At 38.6% G+C, this 20,285-nt stretch overlaps 1 protein-coding gene and 1 pseudogene across 9 annotated transcripts in view; both read left to right on the top strand.

The window, feature by feature from the left end:
* MCTP1 (multiple C2 and transmembrane domain containing 1) overlaps positions 1 to 20,285 on the top strand; it is a 349,470-nt gene that overhangs the window by 20,520 nt on the left and 308,665 nt on the right. The window lies entirely within an intron of this gene.
* Positions 11,234 to 12,146, top strand: LOC121490052 (annotated as a pseudogene).

Raw genomic sequence — 20,285 nt, forward strand, 5'->3', positions numbered from 1 at the left:
TCCAAAGAGACAGGGATGAGACAGGGGAGAGGAGTGTGACTGATGCTCTAGAGGCTGGGGTGCTAAAGAGAACATGGAGCTGGAGGGTGGGGTGAGAATAAGCAGAGAATAGCTAGGGGCTTAGCACCTGTGACCTGCAAAACATGCTCCTTATTTCTAAACTAACCCCTTTTTTTCTGTCCCACCTGGGATCCCACGGTTAGGCCACCTATTTCCTTTTCCACTGCCCTTAATTTGTCTTATCTGACCAGGGTTTCCCTCTGTCTTGGCCTCACAGAATAAGACCGTCTCTCAAGTTCCCTCTCCCCGCCTTTTGAAAAAATGTGAGAAATTTTATTCCAAGTGATAAAAGAAAGCTGACTGGAAATGAAAAAGTGTCTTTATTATGCTTACCCTCCCCCTCTCCCTCTCCCATAACTGCTCTAGCCACACTGTAGATCTCCTCTTCTGTAGTCTCCTCTCCTCTGTCTTCACTATGATCTTCTGGGGATAAGGCTCCAGTAATAAAACTCTATGTACAAATTGGATTCAGTTGAGATTTCTGCAAGATTTCAGAGAACAATCTTAGTGGTCAAATGTGTATGCCTATCACCGTAATCGAAGGGCATCTTCTGAGCCCCTGGGTCCTAATGAGGAGGGTGGACTGAGACACAAGGGACTAGGATGGGAGCTGTAGACACTGTCCAGTGGACCAGCACCAGGGTCAAGGAACTATGGGCCTTTTCAGAAGAGAGTGTCAAAGAAAGTCAAGTGTCTCCTGATCACCCTGTTTGGACTTATCTCTGAGATAAGACACACAGGAACAAATTGTCCCAAGTAGCAGGACACCCTGCGACAATAAGCAGCATGAGGAAGGAAGAGAAAAGCCCTACAATTTTCCCTACATGGAAATATTTTATCCCTTTCATTTATTTTTATTTAAATTCATGTTGGAGTAGCTTATTTTAAGTCTGTATAAGGCTTAATAAAGTACTTGCCCATATAGTATTTCTTTTGAACCTCATAACAGTTGTTAAGGTAGGCAAAGGAGGTCTTAAAAGCCTTATTTTATTAGAGACAAAAGGGACCAGAAAGATTGAGTTGCCTCAGGTCATACACAGAGTATATGGTACAGATCCAGGCCAAGAATTCAATTATTTGCTCACTGTTTTTCCTTCACATTCGATTCTTTCTCTTAGTATTGGCCTTGACTCATGAGATTAGCAAAACTACAGGAATGTGAAAATACAGTAAGTTTAGTGTTTTATGCTTCATAAAAATCCTTAAAAGTAAAATCTGAACTATGCATAGTTAAGAATAAAGCAGGAATGTATTTCTCCTTCATTATTTCTTCTTTAACACTGTGACATTACATTAAATTCTACTGTTTTCTAAGAATCAGCTATACATAATTTATGTGTTTGAATTATTTGGAAGGGCTTTAATAGAATAAAAGAAAAGAGCTGAAGCCTCAGCTAATTTATTCTATTAGAATATGAATAGCAAACCAAAGGCTGTAAAAATTGCTGGGTTGAAAATGATTTCTATCTGAACACTGATTTATCTTGAGAAGCCTGTTTTTTTTTTTTCCTGTGATTTAATTAAAACAAACCCAGTTAACAGAAATAAAGTTATTCGTTTATTGTAAACAAGCTTCAACTCATCGAACTAAGTCCCGTGAAATGGAGATGTACGATAAATGTTATTCAGAGGAGATGATCTAGGTTTGATGATCTCTACCTTTGCTTCCCATTCTTCATTTTGATATTCTGCTGCTCATTGGTGCTCCAGTAGTTGAAAGGGAAACCAAAACCAAGCCCAGTGTGAACTAGAGAGAGCTCCAGAGAGCGCCACTCATCAATGTATTGACTGTTCTCAAGAAAAATTTGGGGATGGGGTCAGCAAGGGCCACCTAAAGGTATATATGAAGATGAAATTTGGAAATGTTTGCAATTTGAGCCTGTGTCCCAAATTTTCAAAAAGTTTGGGAGTTATCTGCTAAACAAAATAGTTATTATCTTCTAAGAGACTGTCTCAAGTTTCTAAGTGTATATATTTATTAGTTGTATACATTTCTGTTCAATGCCTCTCTTACTTCTAAGTGACTTGTATAGCCTGCAATCTGATAAGTTTTTTTGGTAAATTATATCTAATACATTAGGTACTAATTCTAACTCACAACAGCTAAGTTATTCCTGCTGGCCTCTATGTTGCCAAATGATTCATTTCCCCCCTCACATCACATCACAGAATCAGTTTTCGAAAAGAAAAGAACTTTTCTTAAATGGTTTTTACTGCCCAGTCGAGTATCTTTTAACTTCAACAACACCTGTTGAAGATATTTTATTCTTTTTTTTAAAAGACATTTTCAAAAGTACAGAAAATACAGAGAATAACAAGCATCTATGTTTCCAGTCTTTGTAATTAACAGATGTTAACAATATTTTGTGATATTCATTTCCAGTTTTGTTTTTCCCCAAGAAGTAAAATATTATAGATAAAATTAGAAGCCCCTTGTGGCCATGAATCTATTCTTTCAATTCTCTTTTCATCTTTCTACATAAGTAGGTATGTGTGTCCATAAGTAAAATCTAGTGTATTAATGAGATCATCATACTACAGATTTTCCTGTAACTTGTTTTTCAGGCTCACTGTTATGTCTTTGAGGTCAGTCTTTGGAAGGAGGCAAGGAAGGATGAGGGAGTTGCCTCCTTTTAATGGAAGCTGTAGAGCAGAGAAGCAGTATTCGGGGTACTTCCTCAGAGAACTGACAAGAGCAAGGCTACCAAGATAGGAATTATTATCATCAAAGCGAGATGCAAGCATACAGACCCCAGTGCTGGAATTGGAAGCCATGTGAAGCAATGTGTCATGAACAATGCAGACGTAGACTTACTAGAGAGACTCAGAGACTCACATTTGTCAAATGGGTGATACCTAGTACTCAGAGCTGCAAAGAAGAACTGGAAGGATTTTTGTTTTGTCCCTTATATCTTCTGCAGGATCTGGCACTGTCTGCTGCACAAAGGAGATAAATGATTACTAAATTGAATCATGATTTGTTCTTTAAAAAAAAAAAAATCCCAGGAAGATAATCTTCCTCATGGCAATCTCATGGCAATTCTCTGTTTTAGAATGATTTTACTTAATTTTATAGTTATGATGTATTGAGTTTGGCTTCTGGAAACCTGCAAACAAGTCCTCCCTCTACTAAAACTAATGGTGATCTTGGACGGGCCCCTGGAGCATTAGGAGACTTATGGTTCTCATCTATTATGTCTTATGCCTTGTGCATGTTGGAGCAGAATAAGATTACTTTAAGCTTTAAATATTCCAACTTCCTAAGAGCAAAACAAAATAAAATCCACATATTTTCTGGACTTTGAGATTAGCAGAATGACCAGAATCAACTGTGGATGATTCAGCAGGTCAGCATGGAGCCTGAAAGCTTTACCAAAGGGTCCAGATGATTCTCACAGTAGGGCAGATTTGGAGCATATAATCATGGCCATAGAAGGCAGTTGATTTTTACCCATTGTCTAATGTCTTTTTCAGTCTTAAATTCAATCTTATTATTACTGTGGAGTAGTTTCCCTCAATCTTTGTTTCAAGGTCCTGCTTTGCAGCTTCAAACACTTTGTGAGTGGTTGACTATCTCCTTGAGTGCTCCCCTGTCTGTTGAGTTGTGGGGGCCACCCTTGGGCATGCCACCAGCCAGAAAGGATTGTGTTGTGATTTGTGTTGAATCAAAGTCCACCACCCTCTGTTCAGTAACTAGTAGGTACTCATCTCAAACTCACTTTCCTTCTTTTTGAGTTTCCTTTAGTTCGTTGGCTCCTCCTTTTCTTTCTGAAACAAAGAATACAGGTTAGAGCTTTGATTTTCAAAGTGTAAATGTCATGAGAACTCCAACCATGGAATCCCCAACTGCATTTTGAGGAGGCGCCAGCGATTCCAGTGCACAGTAGGATCAGAGAAGCAGGAGAGGAGAGACTAGGTGATGACATTCATAATCCTCACTCCTACTCCAAAATGCCCTGAGGCTCTGGATTTATGTGTAGTCATAGGTTTATATTCACACATGAACAGCCCACCATGAGCTCAACAGCATCTTGAATTAATGTCTACTTTGGAGTGTGTGATTTTATAAGGACTGAGAAGCTTGTCATTTCTGATGTAAAGGGGGGTGAAGATAGGCTTCTTTAAACCCATGAAAAGAGCTCATGCTTTATATGCTGTTGCTAATATCTGGAAATAATTTCATCATTTTGAACATTGGTCTGCAGTTCTCCCAAGTATTATTTTATTTCCCTGATTTACATGTAAAAATATAGAGCATTTATAAACACTGTTTTGTGCCTAAAAATAAATCTATTGCTTTTTGAATAATAAGTAGAATTATTTTAGGATTGCAGGTATTTCTTTGTGACATTTTACTTTCTGTAGTAACTTTCTGTGGTGAAGAAAGCTGTAAAGTACTTTTCCCTGTTGAGACATTAGTTTCTTTTTATTTAAATGTTGCATGGCCAGAATTGAATTTTAAATACTCAGGATGTTCTCCTAATAGTGGAGTTGGTTCAACTGTACTGCCACCCAGTCTTTCATAAAACAAGCTTAGTGAAATATTTTGTGCTTAGAAATCACACATTAAAACTTTTATAGCTCTGTATCATAAATTTAACCTGGGGCCTCTAAGCAAACACATGGAATAGCACTTTCTTTGTTTATTACTCACTTGATCCCTGAAAGCCACAGTCCTTGGGTCTGGAGCCCCCCATGCCCTGCTGCAACTGGAAGCAGAGGACATTTAGAGGAGCTTTAGGATGACAGCTTTAGATTGTAAGATTATAATTCTTTCATTGAATACTGGAAAACAAGAATCCAATTTGTAAGAATGTAGAAAAGAAGGGATAGCAGAATGTTTGGAGTTTAAGCCAACCACCAAAATACTTTTAACTATTTCAAATCTCACAGTTAATATGCATAGAAATTTCTCTGGATAAATCCTTGGGTCCCATCCTTTAAGAGTCTGAATGACTCATTAGCTCTAAGGTAGAACCCAGGACATTGCCAAGGTAACAAGCCAATGGAGGCTTAGTGGACCACATTTTGAGAAATACCTATTTAAAATATTTGAAAGTAATCTAACTTGATATTAAGACTGACCCAGAAAGTGCTGAATTATATTTCAAAACATCATAATATTGACTTTGCCAAATTTTCAGACAAAACTTAATCAGTATTACACATAAATGCATTGCTTCTAGGTTATTCTTTGGGAGTTTCCTCTTTATCTTTCAATTTGTGCTCTTTTGATATGTGTATAAACATGTTTCTCAAATGTATATTGTATTATATATCCTCTTAAAGTGTAACAGGCCACTTGGTCAAGGATAGGAGATAGGTGAGACTAGCTCATAGATGAACTTTCATAGAACAGAGAGCTGGAGAGATCACATGTCTGATAACCTAAGTAAGGAGGAAGTTCTGGTGATTAAGGAAGTGCTTCCAGAGACGTCCTGAGTTAGGCAGTAAGTGGTCATCTCAGCAAGTGGAGAGATTTACTGTTAACAGGATTGACATAATATAAATATATAAATATAGGGTATTTAAATTTATGAGCTGGTCTGTACTTTCTAAGTGATTGGAGATTCTATAGGACCCCAGTTTTTGAGAATCTCAAGTACTGAATATATGCAATGCTTCAGGCCTGGGATGAGTTTGGATAGGACTGGGGTATAAGGCATGCTTTGACCAAACCAGTTAGCCCAGAATTCAGTTCCTGTAGCCAAAGAGAAAGAAAAGGAAAAGAAAAGAAAAGAAAAGAAAAGAAAAGAAAAGAAAAGAAAAGAAAAGAAAAGAGAAAGGAGAGGAAAGGAAAGGAAAGGAAAGGAGAGGAAAGGAAAGGAAAGGAAAAAGAGGAAAGGCAAGGAAAAAGGAAAGGAAGAAAGAAAAAGAACAATAGAATGCTGATTTTGTGTACATATTAGTTTCCAAGGGCTGCCCTAACAGCTTACCACAAAATGAGCGGTTTAAATCATAGAAATGTATTGTCTCACAGCGTAAAGGCTGGAAATTGAAGATCACGGTGTTAAGCAGAGCCATGCTCCTTCTATAGGCACAAGGGAAGGATCTATTTAGGCTTTTCTCATAGCTTCTGATAGTTCCTTGGCTTGTGACTGAGTATCTCCAATCTGCACATGGTGTTCCCCCGGTGTGTATGTGTCTGTATTCAAATTCTCCTTTTTAATAAGGACACTGGTCATATTGGATTAGAGGTCCACCCTACCACAGGAAGTAGGGTTGTCAGATAAAACACAAGAATCCCAATAAAATTAGAATTTCAGATGAACAACAAATTATATATATATTTATATTTCAGCATAAGTGTTTTCCAAATGTTACACAGAATTTGCTTATACTGGAGAATTATTTATTTATCTGAAAATCCAATTTCATTGGGCACCCTGTTGTTCTAAATCTGGCACTTGCCTTCATGTCGTATGACTTATGTCTTCTTCAGCTATAAAAGGAGAATTTAATCCTAGTGCTATGGAACAGTTGTTACTTCGGTGGCATAAGGGCTGCCACAACCTCTCGATGGCTGCCTGACGTCTTTGTGGGGATGGAGATAAGAGTCCTCTGGGCCCCTGTCTGTCCTCCATCCCTCTGAAAGTCTTAAGAAGAAACAGTGAAGATGTTTTTCAAATGTTTACTTTGAGCTCAAATATTCTCTTTTTCTACTATATTTAATTGGGTTTTGATCTGTGTGACTTAAGAGAGAAGATTGGAAAAAAAAAAAAAAAGAGAGAAGATTGGGTGCTAAGGGAGTTTTTTTGTTTTTTGTTTTTTTTTTTAACCTGGCAGTCATGGCTAAGCTATCTTATCCATTTTCAGGTGGGATAAAGTGAAGGAAGGTTTATTCTTCTGGGTTCTTTTGCTCTACCAAGTCCTAGCACTAGTGCCTATTTGATTAATTTGAAAATAGCATCTTTGTGCATTTTGGTAAAGAACAACATGATTAGGTAATGACGAATGAATTGTTGAAAATAATATACAGGGATGATAAGTGAGGTGAGAAATTTCTTTTCACCAAGGGAACTATTTAAATACAGTAAAGGGAAGGAAAAATTCTTTTCTAACCTTCAAGGTCTTCAGCTGGACTAAGTATTAGATTTACCTGAGACACATTAGCAGGTAGAAAAAAAAACCCCAAAGTTTTATTATGGGCACACAGGGGCCCAATAATTAAATTGAGACCTACGGAAATGACCAAGGCAGGCAGTTTTTATACATACTTTTTAGACAACAAGACAATAAATCTTTGAGGGATTGACCAAAGAACATTTAACTTTGGGAGGTTTAATTAATAAGGAATTCTAGACAGAGTTTGGGCTGGGGTAGTAAATTATTAAAAAAGAACAAGGCTTGTTTATATAGCCTCCTCAGCTCTACATTCTGTGGTGATAAGGATGTTTCTTTACCTTGAGCTCGAGGGTACCTTTTATAGGGGAGGCTTCTTTCCTGCTTTCAGGAAGTTGGGGGTGGGGGAGGTGTCTCAGGCTGTCTGCATGGGCTATCTCATAAGTAACTTTTTTTTTTAAGTAATTTTTATTTAAAATAGTCAGTATGACAAAGTGGCCTGTCTTGGGGTAGCCCCTACAGCAGAAGAGCTTGCCACTTTCCTGTGAGGTCAGTACTTTCCTGACTACTCTTCTGCATGTCAGCCTTTTTAGTTTTTGTGTCTCTGGCTGCAATTTTATGCCTTCTTTCTCTTTCTCACTTGGTATCATTTCACTGATTTCAACTACTTTAGAATAATTTTGTAGCCTTTATGCTATCCCAGATTTTGATTCGTTCATCTGAGGTTTCTGCTTCAACAAACTTTGTTCTTATCAGTGGGCAGTAATTCAGACCTCCTCAAAAGAGTTTTGGCATCCAACTGTGAAGTTGTTTTTCCTTGAGCATTGCTCCATAGGAGGCAAGTATTAAGAAACTTAATGAGAAGTGCTAACTCAGAAGTGCCTTGCTGGCATTTTGTTGTTGTTTTGCAGAGAAATGAACTAATGTTCAGCTTCAGCATTGTGAACTCCTCACACTTGAGTTTGATGAGGAAAATAGGACTGGGGATTCAGATGCATCACTGTTTAATTAAAGATGATGCCATTAAAGAATTTAGATTTGTGAGAACAAAATGGCTGATGCCAACACAAGGAAGCTTTGCCACTGATGCCTTTTAGAATTCACTGTTCCAAGACACGGAAGGATTTTCCATTAGTGCAACTTCCTAGCTATACACATCTCTTTTCTGAAGACGAGACTGAGGTTCTTTGGAAGTAGACTCAAGCAGCCACCATCAAGAGCTCTTTGCTATAAAATTTGATTTTCTCTTTCTTTTCTGAAAGGAAGATGGTAACGTTGATTCTTTGTCACTCTTCCTCTCTCCACATCTCCTGCCCTTTGCTAATGGTGGATCCAATTGCAGAATTCTATTAGTTATTATATCCTGTTACAATGAATAATCTTTTCAACTGTGGAAACTGAATTCGACCCGCTAGTCATTTAGTGAGCAGCCACGGAGCACTCATGTGCTTCAGGTCTTCAGACCAGGGAATCTAGTATTTGGATCATTCCTAAGGATTCCTTTGGTGTTACCATAGTTGCTTAGTAAGTGAGACCTTAATATGTGTTTTGGGCAGTGGTGAACTCTTATCTCTGACAAGGTTTTATCTATTTTAGTAGCTTCTCATCTTCCCTCAGGGGAGATAAGTGACATTCTGACTAGAATCTCTAACAGTATTTGTCATCATTACTTGGGGTTCTCAGCATGACAACAGTGAACTTAAATTCTTTATGAAATTAATCCCAGGGACAAAGGATTTGTCATTATAATGATTTGTGTCTTTTCTTTGATAGGGTGCAAATTCTAGTAAATATTAAGTCATTCAAAATAGTACTTTTCATGTAAAAAGTTTTATGTAAACTATACATTATACTTCTTTGCCATCTTTATGGTAGCAATCACAACTAATAGCAGACAAAGATTAAAAGTACATCAGTAAATTACTCATACTCTGGCTCCTAAATAATCTAATTTTAAAAACCCAGTAAATTGTATTCTGTTGGAAAGAGATGAAAAGCAATTATGCTACAGTTTTGTTCGTCCATTTGTGTTATTCAAGCACACGTATGATGAGCTCCCTGTACTTAACATATTTTATATGCAGACATTATCAGAAAGCTTCTTTTGAATATATTATGTAATTTAATAACCTTCTGGTTAATATCTCATTACATTAAATGTAACACTAAATTTGTGTTTCCTAATGGGTGGGAGCCATGTCTTAATCTATTTTTGTGTATTCACTCCCTGATGGATGGATGCAAGGCTATGAGAGAGAGGTAGGAGATGGGAGAAAAAGGAAGAGAGGGTGGGCAGGCTGTTTGGTATTCCGAAGTCCTATTCCTCAAAAATAATTATATGAATTCCCTGATTCAATGTCAGTCTACTAAAACACCACAACTGTTAATTTTATGGAGGTATAGTGTTTTCATAGGAAGAGAGAACACAACAGTGATAGCCTTTTCTTTATTCTTTGAAACTTACACTAAATTATTGAATCAAAAACAACTAGTTTTTATTAAAATGGGAACATTTCTAAATTTCCTAATTTTTACTAATAGAGTGACATAATATTTTGAGAGCAGCCAACCAGTTATGACATATCATATGCTACCAGTTTGGTGCTTAGGGAACCAAATGGCCTCCCAGGACTTGACTTTCAAAGGACAAATTTTCCATGCCAAGGAGAAACATTCATTGTTTGTAGAGAACAAACCACATAATACCATGGTCCCCACATAATAATGCCTCGTGGCACATTTAACCAGAGGTATATGAGGCACTAGGAAGGAGAGATGTCACAGAGGCCATAGTGGTACTGGTCAAGTGTTACTTTGCAGTCACATGAGGCATCTTTCCAAAGAATTAAAATATCTCTCTAGTTGGTGCCAATTGATACTGATTTTTAAAGTTCTCTTCACACAATCAATAGGAAAGTAAAAATTTTGAAGAGTCCCCAACAAATGGAACATGGTGCACAAGTTAATCTCTGCTTTCAATAAGCACATCCTGAGTTTTCAGTCTAGACAACTTCAGACAACCTGTGCCAATTACATACCTGCAAAGACAGCATCATGGTGGCCTCATGCCAAGCTGGTACTTATTTATTTTTAAGACCTTGGAAATCCAAACTAGTCTTGGGAATAAACCAAGCACTGTATAAATTAACCCATGAAAAGAGTATTAAATGAGACACTTCGTAAATTTGAATTCTTATATAACCTATGCATATCTCAGTGCTGGACTGTATTCACGTTCACAGATGATCTACAAATTGACATGGAGACTAGTGCACGAGAAAAACAAATGGTCTCATCACCTACTTCCATATAGTTGTTGTGGCCTCTGGTTAATTCTTAGGCCTATTCTGTATGCCGTGAACCATAAACCTAGTACTTTAGGTTATAGGTATTTCCTCTCTTCCCTCCCTTAAGATATATTGAATGCCCATCGTGTCATATACTGTTCTAGATACATAGTAGACTGAACCAAATAGATAGAAATTATTGGCCTCAAAGAGCTTATCTCTCAGCAGGAATGCCATTTGAAATACTGCATTAGTGTCAAATATTAAACATGATTATAGTCTTTTATGAAATTCAAATCAATCTGATTAAGCTTCATCAAGGTACCTGCAAAGAGAAGTCAGTCCTGGTCCTTGTATCTAAAATTGATAGTGTAGTGGGGTAAATAGATATGTGTGATCAAGAGTTAAAATGTAGTGAGAGAGTACTAAAGGGAGATATTGACATTGCACAGAGTGGAGGGAAACAAACTCCTTTCCTCAGGGAGAGGAGGAATCAAGGAGAGAGGCCGTTAGGATAGGGATGGTCAGGAGGACTTCTGCAATGTGACCCTGTCTGCTGAACACCTAATCATTCCTTTAAAATCCTCCTCTCCCTTGAATACTGCCACTTGATGGGGAAATCAACAGAGCCTGTAGGATTTTATTTGGAATTGACATTGTCTATCGTAATTTTGCTCCTGCTTATTCTTAAAATTTGTTGTTGTTTCACTGGAAAGATTTTGCTTGGTTTTAAATGTTAAAAGTGCAGAAAGGAGCAATTTTGGGCCCGGGGCCATTTCAGGAGTAAGACTTTTCTTTTTGTCAACCTTGACTTCTCTTTGGATATGGAGAAAGCAAAAGGCAGAAAAAACTCCACGAAGTCGAGGGAAGACTATCTGGTTGGCCAATCCCAACCTGTATCAGAAGAAACCTAAGAAAACAAGGCTTCTGGTGAACCAAAGTTACCGGGAACCTCAGCAAGTAGGACCAAATGGAAAAGATCTGTGAAAGAAGATGAAGCTTCCTGTTCAGAAAAGATGGCACAAGGCAAGAGTACAAGAGTAAGAATTCAGAAGAAAATCCCAGTTCCTCCATTACCTTCTAAACAGCCACCAGCCAACTTGCTTCACCAAGACATCCTGCGGGCCTGGTGCCAAGAACTCAAGCTGAACACCAAAGGCCAGAAATTAGATGTATATAAGCGAATCTGCAAATATGCTTACCCAGATCAAAAGATGAACATTCCTGTCACCACAGAGGAGGCCAAGATTCTCACACAGACACAAAGAAGATTGATGATGGACAAGAGGGAAATGTCTCTGGAAAGTCCTGGAACAAAGATACCTTCTGATGGAACCTACCCTCCTGAAGTGGCTGCCCCCCCCCCCCAAGGGATCTGATGCTCTCCTGGAGGGGGTCAATACTATTGTTGTGACAACTTGGGCCCCAGATGCCATGTTTGCCTCCTGGTCCAGAATTTCAGCCAGGGCTGGGAAGATGGAGACAGTGGCATCGCCATAGGAGGCCCACGGTGTCAAGTGGTGTGTGGTCCATGGGAGAAGTATGCCTGCAGACACAGAAGGTTGGGCTCACCTGCAATTTCATGCAGGACAAGCCTGGGTGCCTGAAAAGTCAGAGAGAATATGTGCCCTCTTCTTGCTCCCCACTTGTGACTTTCCACCCCCACAGCTGGAGGACAATACGCTGTGCCCCAAATGTGTTCACAGGAATAAGGTGTTAATGAAAAGCCTCCAATGAGCTTTCAATAGCAAAAGGGACACAGTTGTGATTATAATCAATGGTACAAAGAGAACTACAATCAACTCCGTGGTGACACCGATGGCCGGATGGCAGACTGCTCACACCCTCCATGCTTCCTGCTTACAGGGACACAGGCTAGTGCATTGCACATGTTACCGTCCAATCTCCCCCGGGACTTGTAGCTTCATGGGTTGAGATGCAGGGCCTGTTAGGTTTTAAACTGGAAGAGCATTTCAGAAATGACCATTCATTCTACTTAATAAGAAGAAAAAGTCGTTCATACTACCAAACGTTTACCCTTCTGAGATAGAAGTGACCTTAACTTCTTTTATATGGTCTCATTCATTTGGGGAATATAAAAAAATAGTGAAAGGGAATAAAGGGGAAAGGAGAAAAAATAAGTGGGAAATATCAGGAAGGGAGACAGAACATGAAAGACTCCTAACTCTGGGAAACGAACTAGGGGTGGTGGAAGGGGAGGTGGACGGGGGCGGAGGTGACTGGGTGGCAGGCACTGAGGTGGGCACTTGACGGGATGAGCACTGGGTGTTATTCTGTATGTTGACAAATTGAACACCATTATAAAGTAAATTTATTTAAATAAATAAATAAATAAATAAATAAATAAATAAATAAATAAAGTGGGAACCTGAGCCTCGCCTGGCAGAGCGTTTGGAGAGGGGGGGAATGAGTGGAAAGCACAGGTGTGCTTCCACGCTGGATTTCTCTGCAATTCTAACTCCTCCAGAGACTGCTACCTTTTCAGGCCTATGACTTCAGGCTGTTGAGTATTTTAAACCAAAGGGAAAGCTGTTATTCTTTCCCACTCCCAAAAACATACTTTTAATATACAAAACATTTTTTGATGCTTTGTTAATAATCTGAGACCTCTATGGTATGTCTGTGGGATAATAATATAGAACACTTTGAGGGTATTATTTCCACCTGTAACTATCATGTGTGTTTCTACTGCTTAAAAATATTTAAGGGTACTTCTGAATCATAAATTCATAATGTATTGGATTTTAAATTGTATATAAAATCATCTATTGTATATAGGAAACCATATGCATTGTGGGAAAATTCTTAATATTTTTAACTCAGGATTAAGCCAAAAACCCTGATTTTCTTTGCCATGATTATTTTTTAAAACCATTCAAATGAAGTAAGAGTAACATTTAAAAAAAAAAGCTATACATTTAGTGTATATAAATTGAGGAGTTTGATTCATTTAAAATTTTTTGTCCTTCCTGAATTTATAGTCCTGTGGCTCTTAGAAAAGATTTTTTTCACTTGTGTTTTTATGGCAGTTTCCAACATTGTTTTATTGTTGGGGATTTGGAGATTATGAGATTTTTTTCCCCCCTCTAATGTACTGGAGGGAGTAGTAGAGTTAGAAAGTTTGTAACCATTAGGATATGGGCAGTTTTGGGCAAGAATCCTCAAAAAATGTTAAAAATGTTTTAAAAAATTAAAAGTGCACAAGTTGCCTTGTTCCAGTAAAACTAAACATGTACACACACACACAAATAAAATAAAATAAAATAAAATAAAACAAAACATAATTTGATGTGGTAAAGTAAAAGTGTTATAGTATTGATGCTGGTACTCTTAGTTATTCATTTTTTCATCCTTGAATATTTAAACATTTATTCCCAAGGCTTGAGAAAAAGAACAGAGTTGATCAATAGGGATACTATTAGCATAATGAAATAACATCCAAGATAAAAATTAATAAAATAGGCACAGTTATTTTTAAGAGTTCTCTCTCTCTGGAGGTATTGAGGGGGAGTCAAATTGTGAAATTAGCTGTTAGAGCTGATAGAGATTTCACATTCATTTAGTTGACCATAGCTTCGTACAAGGTTTCTGTGCATCTTCTAAAGAATTGCATTTGTGGCTAATTAGCCTTTCAAATGAATTCTTTTCAAGGTAATAATAGCAATGAAATTATAGCATCTCTATCTGTGCAAATTTTCATGAATCGCTGCATGTGGTTGGATCCACAGAATACTGTATTGCTGGGAGACATGTTCTCAGAGTTCACCCACTCCAAATACAACCTTTAATGCTGTTTCTGGAAATATAACACTAATAGCTAACATTCCTATAGTATTTACTGTGTACCCTGACACTGTCATAAGCACAGTGCAATTATTAACTCCCTACACCCTCACCACCTGATGAGGCATGACCTGTTATGTTACATTTCACAGAAAGGAAAACGATGATATAAAGGGATTAAGCCACTTGCCCAAGGTCCCACAGCTAGAAAATATCAGAGCCAGGGTGCAAAGGCAAGCAGGCCACAGGGTTGTCTTCTTAACCATTATATCATGCTATTTCTAAATTAGAGAACCAGCATTCTTATCATGATATTATTTTGAGAACTTTAAATATCAAAAATTACCATGAACCGTATATCAGATGTTAGGTGTGTGTTTGCATGTTAAATACAAATTCCATATCTGATGATGAGGCCATCATAGCCTTTAAATCCCTTTTGGCTCATATACAAGCACTGACTACAAGCCTCTTTGATGCTCCTGGTTGACTGTGACTCAAGCCTCACTTCACTAAATCCTGAAACACTTCATCAAATGCTGAGACTTGTTGCCTTCTAAACTATGCTAGCCCAGTGACTTTCACCACCTCTAGGAACCGTTCTTCATTCATTCATCCATTCATCAAAAGTATATTGAGGGAACCCTGGGTAGCGCAGCAGTTTGGCGCCTGCCTTTGGCCCAGGGTGCGATCCTGGAGACCCGGGATCGAATCCCACGTCAGGCTCCCGGTGCATGGAGCCTGCTTCTCCCTCTGCCTATGTCTCTGCCTCTCTCTCTCTGTGTGTGTGTGACTATCATAAAAAAAAAGATCTCAAAAGTATATTGAGCATCTCTGTGCCAAGTACTCTGCTAAAAGCAAGACTTCTGAGGGTACACTTCACGGAGATATAAATTCCACTAAAACCAGATCTATTCACAAATATTTCTAAATTATGATGAGTTTCATAAAAGACACAGCAGGTTACTGTGGTAAAGAATAGCAGATGGAGGGGTGTCTGGGTGGTGCAGTGTATTAGGCAGGTTAAGCATCCAACTCTTGGTTTTGGTTCAGGTCATGATCTCTGGGTCCTGAGATCGAGTTCTCTGTCAGACTTCACACTCAGTGTGGAGTCTGCTTGAGATTTTTTCTCTCTGCCCTTCCCACTCATGTGCTCTCTTGCTCAAATAAATAAATCTTAAAAACAACAACAATAAAAAGAATAGCAGAGAGAGAATTTTTTCATTGGGTGGGTCAGGGTAGGTTTCTCTGAGATGACACGAGCTGACACCTCCAGGATGAGAAAGAGGAAGTTATGCAATTAGCCTGGAGAAGAGGTTTCCAGTGGAAAAATAGCAGCCTGTGTAAATCTCCTAGTGGGCAAGAGCTTAGCCCTGGCAAGCAACTCACACAGGGTTGTGCGGCTAGCACATAGTGAAGGGAGAGAGGGGCCAGAGATGACACTGGAGAAACTAGTGATGGAGATTGTACAAGATTTTGTAAGCCACGATAAGGAGTTTTCAGTGTTTGGAAATCCCCTGAAAAGTTTTAGGCAGGAGAGTAACATCATTTTTTATGTTTAGTGATCACTTCAGCTGCTTTGGGAGACATGAGTGCAACATTCTAGAAGGCTACGGGGTAAATTCAGGTTAGGGATGATGGGGCATGTACTGGAGCATGGTGGTGATGGATTTGGGAAAGAAGACAGAGTTAAGACACATCTTGAAAGTGTACTTCATGACACTTGCTGATGGGTCTGATGGAAGGTTGAAGAGAAAAGAGAGGAAAGGATGCTGTGAGCAACAGGGTGGATGGTTACTGCTTTCCCTGAGTTGAAGGATGGGGACAGGTCGAATGGGATAATCAAGAGATAATTTTGGATGAGTTAAGTGTGAGTTGCCCAGGAGGCATTCAAATAGAGATGTCACATAAGTGATTGGCTATGTGGACTTAAAACCCAGAAGAGTCTGAGCCCCATGGAAGGGGTGTCACTTAAAGCAACAGAAATTCATGTACTGGCTCAGGTACAGAATGCCAAGATCGATGTGAAGCATGTCGACAATCGCAACCTGTGGCACCTACACCACCATTTGCAGAGAGAAGACAATGCTTTCTGTTTTCCTGAACACAATTGCTCTTTCTCTGTCACCTGCTGGAAAGGCAGAAATAGCCAGGCTATCTATCCTGCTCTTTTTCCTGTGGCTGCACATAGCAGAACACTAGCTGAATTCTACAGGTGGAATGAAATTAATACCACTGCTTGCATTCTTCTTTCCCGAGTACCTTCTTCCTCACTTGGACTTCACCCCCTGAGCAGGCCCTCCCAGAACCTCACTCCATGATTTGCCCTCATATCACTGATACAAAGCACTTGGATGGATCCTGCCCTCTCTCTGGGACACAGAATCATCCCACCTATATGCAGAGAAGGACTGAAAATCCAGGTTCCTCCACCAAATTTTTCCCCTTCAGAACACTAAATTCTGTTGTACTGCACAAGAAAAATCTAACAAATGGCTTCTGGCAGAAAGACATTCTGCTGGAAGTCCGTGGGCATACAGAGTTTTTAGCAGACAGGACCAGAGCTGGTGAGAATACTCTGTCAATTATTCCAAAGGTGTACTTACTCCCTGGTTCCTGGCTCCATGCGCACAGGCCATGTTCTTTAGAATGCGGCCCTTGCTAATTTGCTTCACTTACAAAGAGTTCATTCCAGCCAATTTAAAAGAGCTCGACATAAAAATAAAAATGTGTCCAGGATATGCACAGACAGCTCACCCAAAATAAGTATAAATGGCTCACAGATGTGAAAGACAGTCTCACTAGCAATTAAATGCATGCAACACAAAAGGAGGTGCCTCTTTTAACCTGTCAGAGCAGCAGACATTTTACGATTTGTACAACAGACGATCTTGAAGGTGTGAGTTTATGAGTTCCCACCCAGCATTCACAGCATTTTCACACAGTTTCTTCCTCTTCACAACTGCAGAGCAGAGTAGGAAAAGAGTTGAGTAGAATGGTGTATGATCAGGGGTTGGGAGTCAGGGTTAGGGATGGGAAACAGACATAGGTCTCATGTGGGGTGGGGTGGAGAGTTTTGGAGGGGGAGGAAGGCAATTTTGAGACGTGCTAAAATAGATTATAAGTTAGGTTAAATTTTTAAATTTTTGAGAAATGCAAGCAAATAATGAAATTTCTCATTTAGCTTCTGCACCATATGTTTTAAAATGTGATCTTCTGTAGGAGATTGACTTACTAGAATTATCTGATAGTATCTCTTTTGGAGTCGATGTTTGGGAAACTCAGTTGCTACTGGTGGAAATGTAAGTTTTGGCGGGTTATTTTTGGAGGGTTGGTGATTTGACAACATCTCTCAAAATTAAAAACACAACACTTTTATCTAGCAATTCCATTGGTAGAAATTTACTCATTAAATACTCATAAATGTGCACACACACCCCCAATGTGCATAAGATGAACTTCATTGCAGCATTGTTTGTAATAGTATAGAAAAGAGGAAAAAAATGAGAAACCTAAAGATCCATCAATAAAAACCTGATTAAATAAATTTTAGTGCATACAGTATAGAATTCTGTTGGTTTCTTATGAAGGACGAGGTTGATCTGAATGTTCTGATATCAAAAGACTGTCAAGATGTTAGTATATGAAAAAAGTGCATAATCATACAATACATTAATTCTTATATCTGTATTTTTTAAAGATATGTGCCAATTTTTCTTTTTGGAGAATACTCAAGAAAATATTAATGGTGGTTACCATTGTGGAGAAGCAAGAGTTTGGATGGGAGGTGCAAGATTTTACTTTTTACTTTTACTTTTATGTTCCATTTGGAGTACACAGTCAGTGGATATGTTTTAAAGAAATGACAGCTGACAGAGATGTTCCTGGGAATTCCACATGCAGTGCTCCCAACTACACATGTAAGCCCTGGGTTGTCTTTACCAAGAGGATGGTGTGTGATGCTGTTTTTTTTTTTTTTAATTTTTATTTATTTATGATAGTCACACAGAGAGAGAGAGAGAGAAAGAGAGAGAGAGGGAAGCAGAGGGAGAAGCAGGCTCCATGCACCAGGAGCCCAATGTGGGATTCGATCCCGGGTCTCCAGGATCGCGCCCTGGGCCAGAGGCAGGCACTAAACCGCTGCGCCACCCAGGGATCCCGTGTGTGATGCTGTTATTTTTTAACTCTGATTTTTGCTTTCCTCTCTCTCACTGTCCATAACCCATGACACCAAGTGGAGAGCAAATTTCTGGATTTTTCCACTGTTTTCTAACTATGTGATATCATTTCTATTTGTTTATTTTCAGAACTGAAAGTTTCATATGAAGCAGCTTAAGGTGCCAAATGCCTTTCTTTGCATCCCTTTGTATAGTGCATGTCTGATACACTTAGTGATGCATTTATTGGCTCTGTAAATAGACCTTATAACTATTTGATTCGATTGTATAAACAAAGTCATTCTGAGTAGTAGCATTGGAAAACAGGCACCTGGCTGTGAAAATAAGCATAGGTATGTCAATTATCCATAACTGGGAACCTCTCAAAGTCTTGCAGTGAACCAAGAAAAGTAGCTGGTCTAATAACTCAGTTGATGAAGCAGTGAGATTCAGAACCCTTGCTAATACTTCAGGTCTTCAGGCTTTTGCAATTTGAACTAACACTTTTGTGGAAAGCGAGCATTAAGAAGGGCTTGTGTTGTGATGAGCTCTGGGTGCTATATGCAGCTGATGAATTATTGAAAACTACATCTGAAACTAATGATGTAGTATATATTGGCTAGTTGAATTTAAATTTTAAAAAGTGAGATGCTGTGCTCACAGGTAGCCTTTTCAATTATGACAAATGGGTCTGATTTAGCTGAAGGCATGGAGACGTAAGAGCTTAAACGAACAACATTTTTCTGCAAAATGAAGGGGTGCATTTTCATCTCTGGAATCTAAAAATAATTTTATAATTATATATTCTACTTTCTTGGGTAAGTTTTTTTCTGCACCTTCTATTTTTTTTTTCAATTGGCCATTTAAGTTTAATGGTAAAAGACTGGTTAATGATAACAAAGCATCGTAAAACCTTCAGAAGGAAAGGAGAATGTTTTGTGGATCATTTGGTTTTTTTGTGTGTGTGTGTGGCAGTTTTAAGTTATTAGTTTTTAAAATCAGTACTTTTTAAATAAATTTATTTTTTATTGGTGTTCAATTTGCCAACATATAGCATAACACCCAGTGCTCATCCCGTCAAGGGCCCACCTCACTACCTGTCACCCGGTCACCCCACCCCCGCTCTCCTCCCCTTCCACCACCCCTAGTTCGTTTCCCAGAGTTAGGAGTCTTTCATGTTCTGTCTCCCTTCCTGATATTTCCCACTTATTTTTTCTCCTTTCCCCTTTATTCCCTTTCACTATTTTTTATATTCCCCAAATGAATGAGACCATATAAAAGAAGTTAAGGTCACTTCTATCTCAGAAGGGTAAACGTTTGGTAGTATGAATGACTTTTTCTTCTTATTAAGTAGAATGAATGGTCATTTCTGAAATGCTCTTCCAGTTTAAAACCTAACAGGCCCTGCATCTCAACCCATGAAGCCACATGTCTTCATGTGACCAAATGAATTTTGACCATGAATGAGACCATATAATTTTTCTGCACCTTCTAGATGGAGAAAGTTATATATGATTTCTACACTCCGTGAACTGATATGAAGATAATGTGTGTGGTTGTTGTCTTTTTACGAATTATAAACACCTGAGTTGTATATACATTGACTAAAGCCTCTGTCCTAAAATAGCAACCAGCTATTTAGTCTAGCTAATGACACCAAAGGGATTTGATTAGAAACTAGCAAACAAATGCCCTATAAATTACTTAGAGTAGTAGAAGGCAGAGAAAAATATCTCTTCCAGGAGAAAGATTCTAAGTCTAATTTAGAAACCTTTGATATTAGAAATTTAAAATACTTTTTCTTTAACCACAACCCACCCTTTTCTTTTGACATGAACTTTTAGCTAAGGAAACTTACATAATTAGGGTCTGAGCCGTTAAAATTTCCATGTAGTTTCAGATGTCTAGTTCATTT

This window comes from Vulpes lagopus, chromosome 4 (assembly GCF_018345385.1).
Source record: "Vulpes lagopus strain Blue_001 chromosome 4, ASM1834538v1, whole genome shotgun sequence".
Classification (NCBI taxonomy): domain Eukaryota; kingdom Metazoa; phylum Chordata; class Mammalia; order Carnivora; family Canidae; genus Vulpes; species Vulpes lagopus.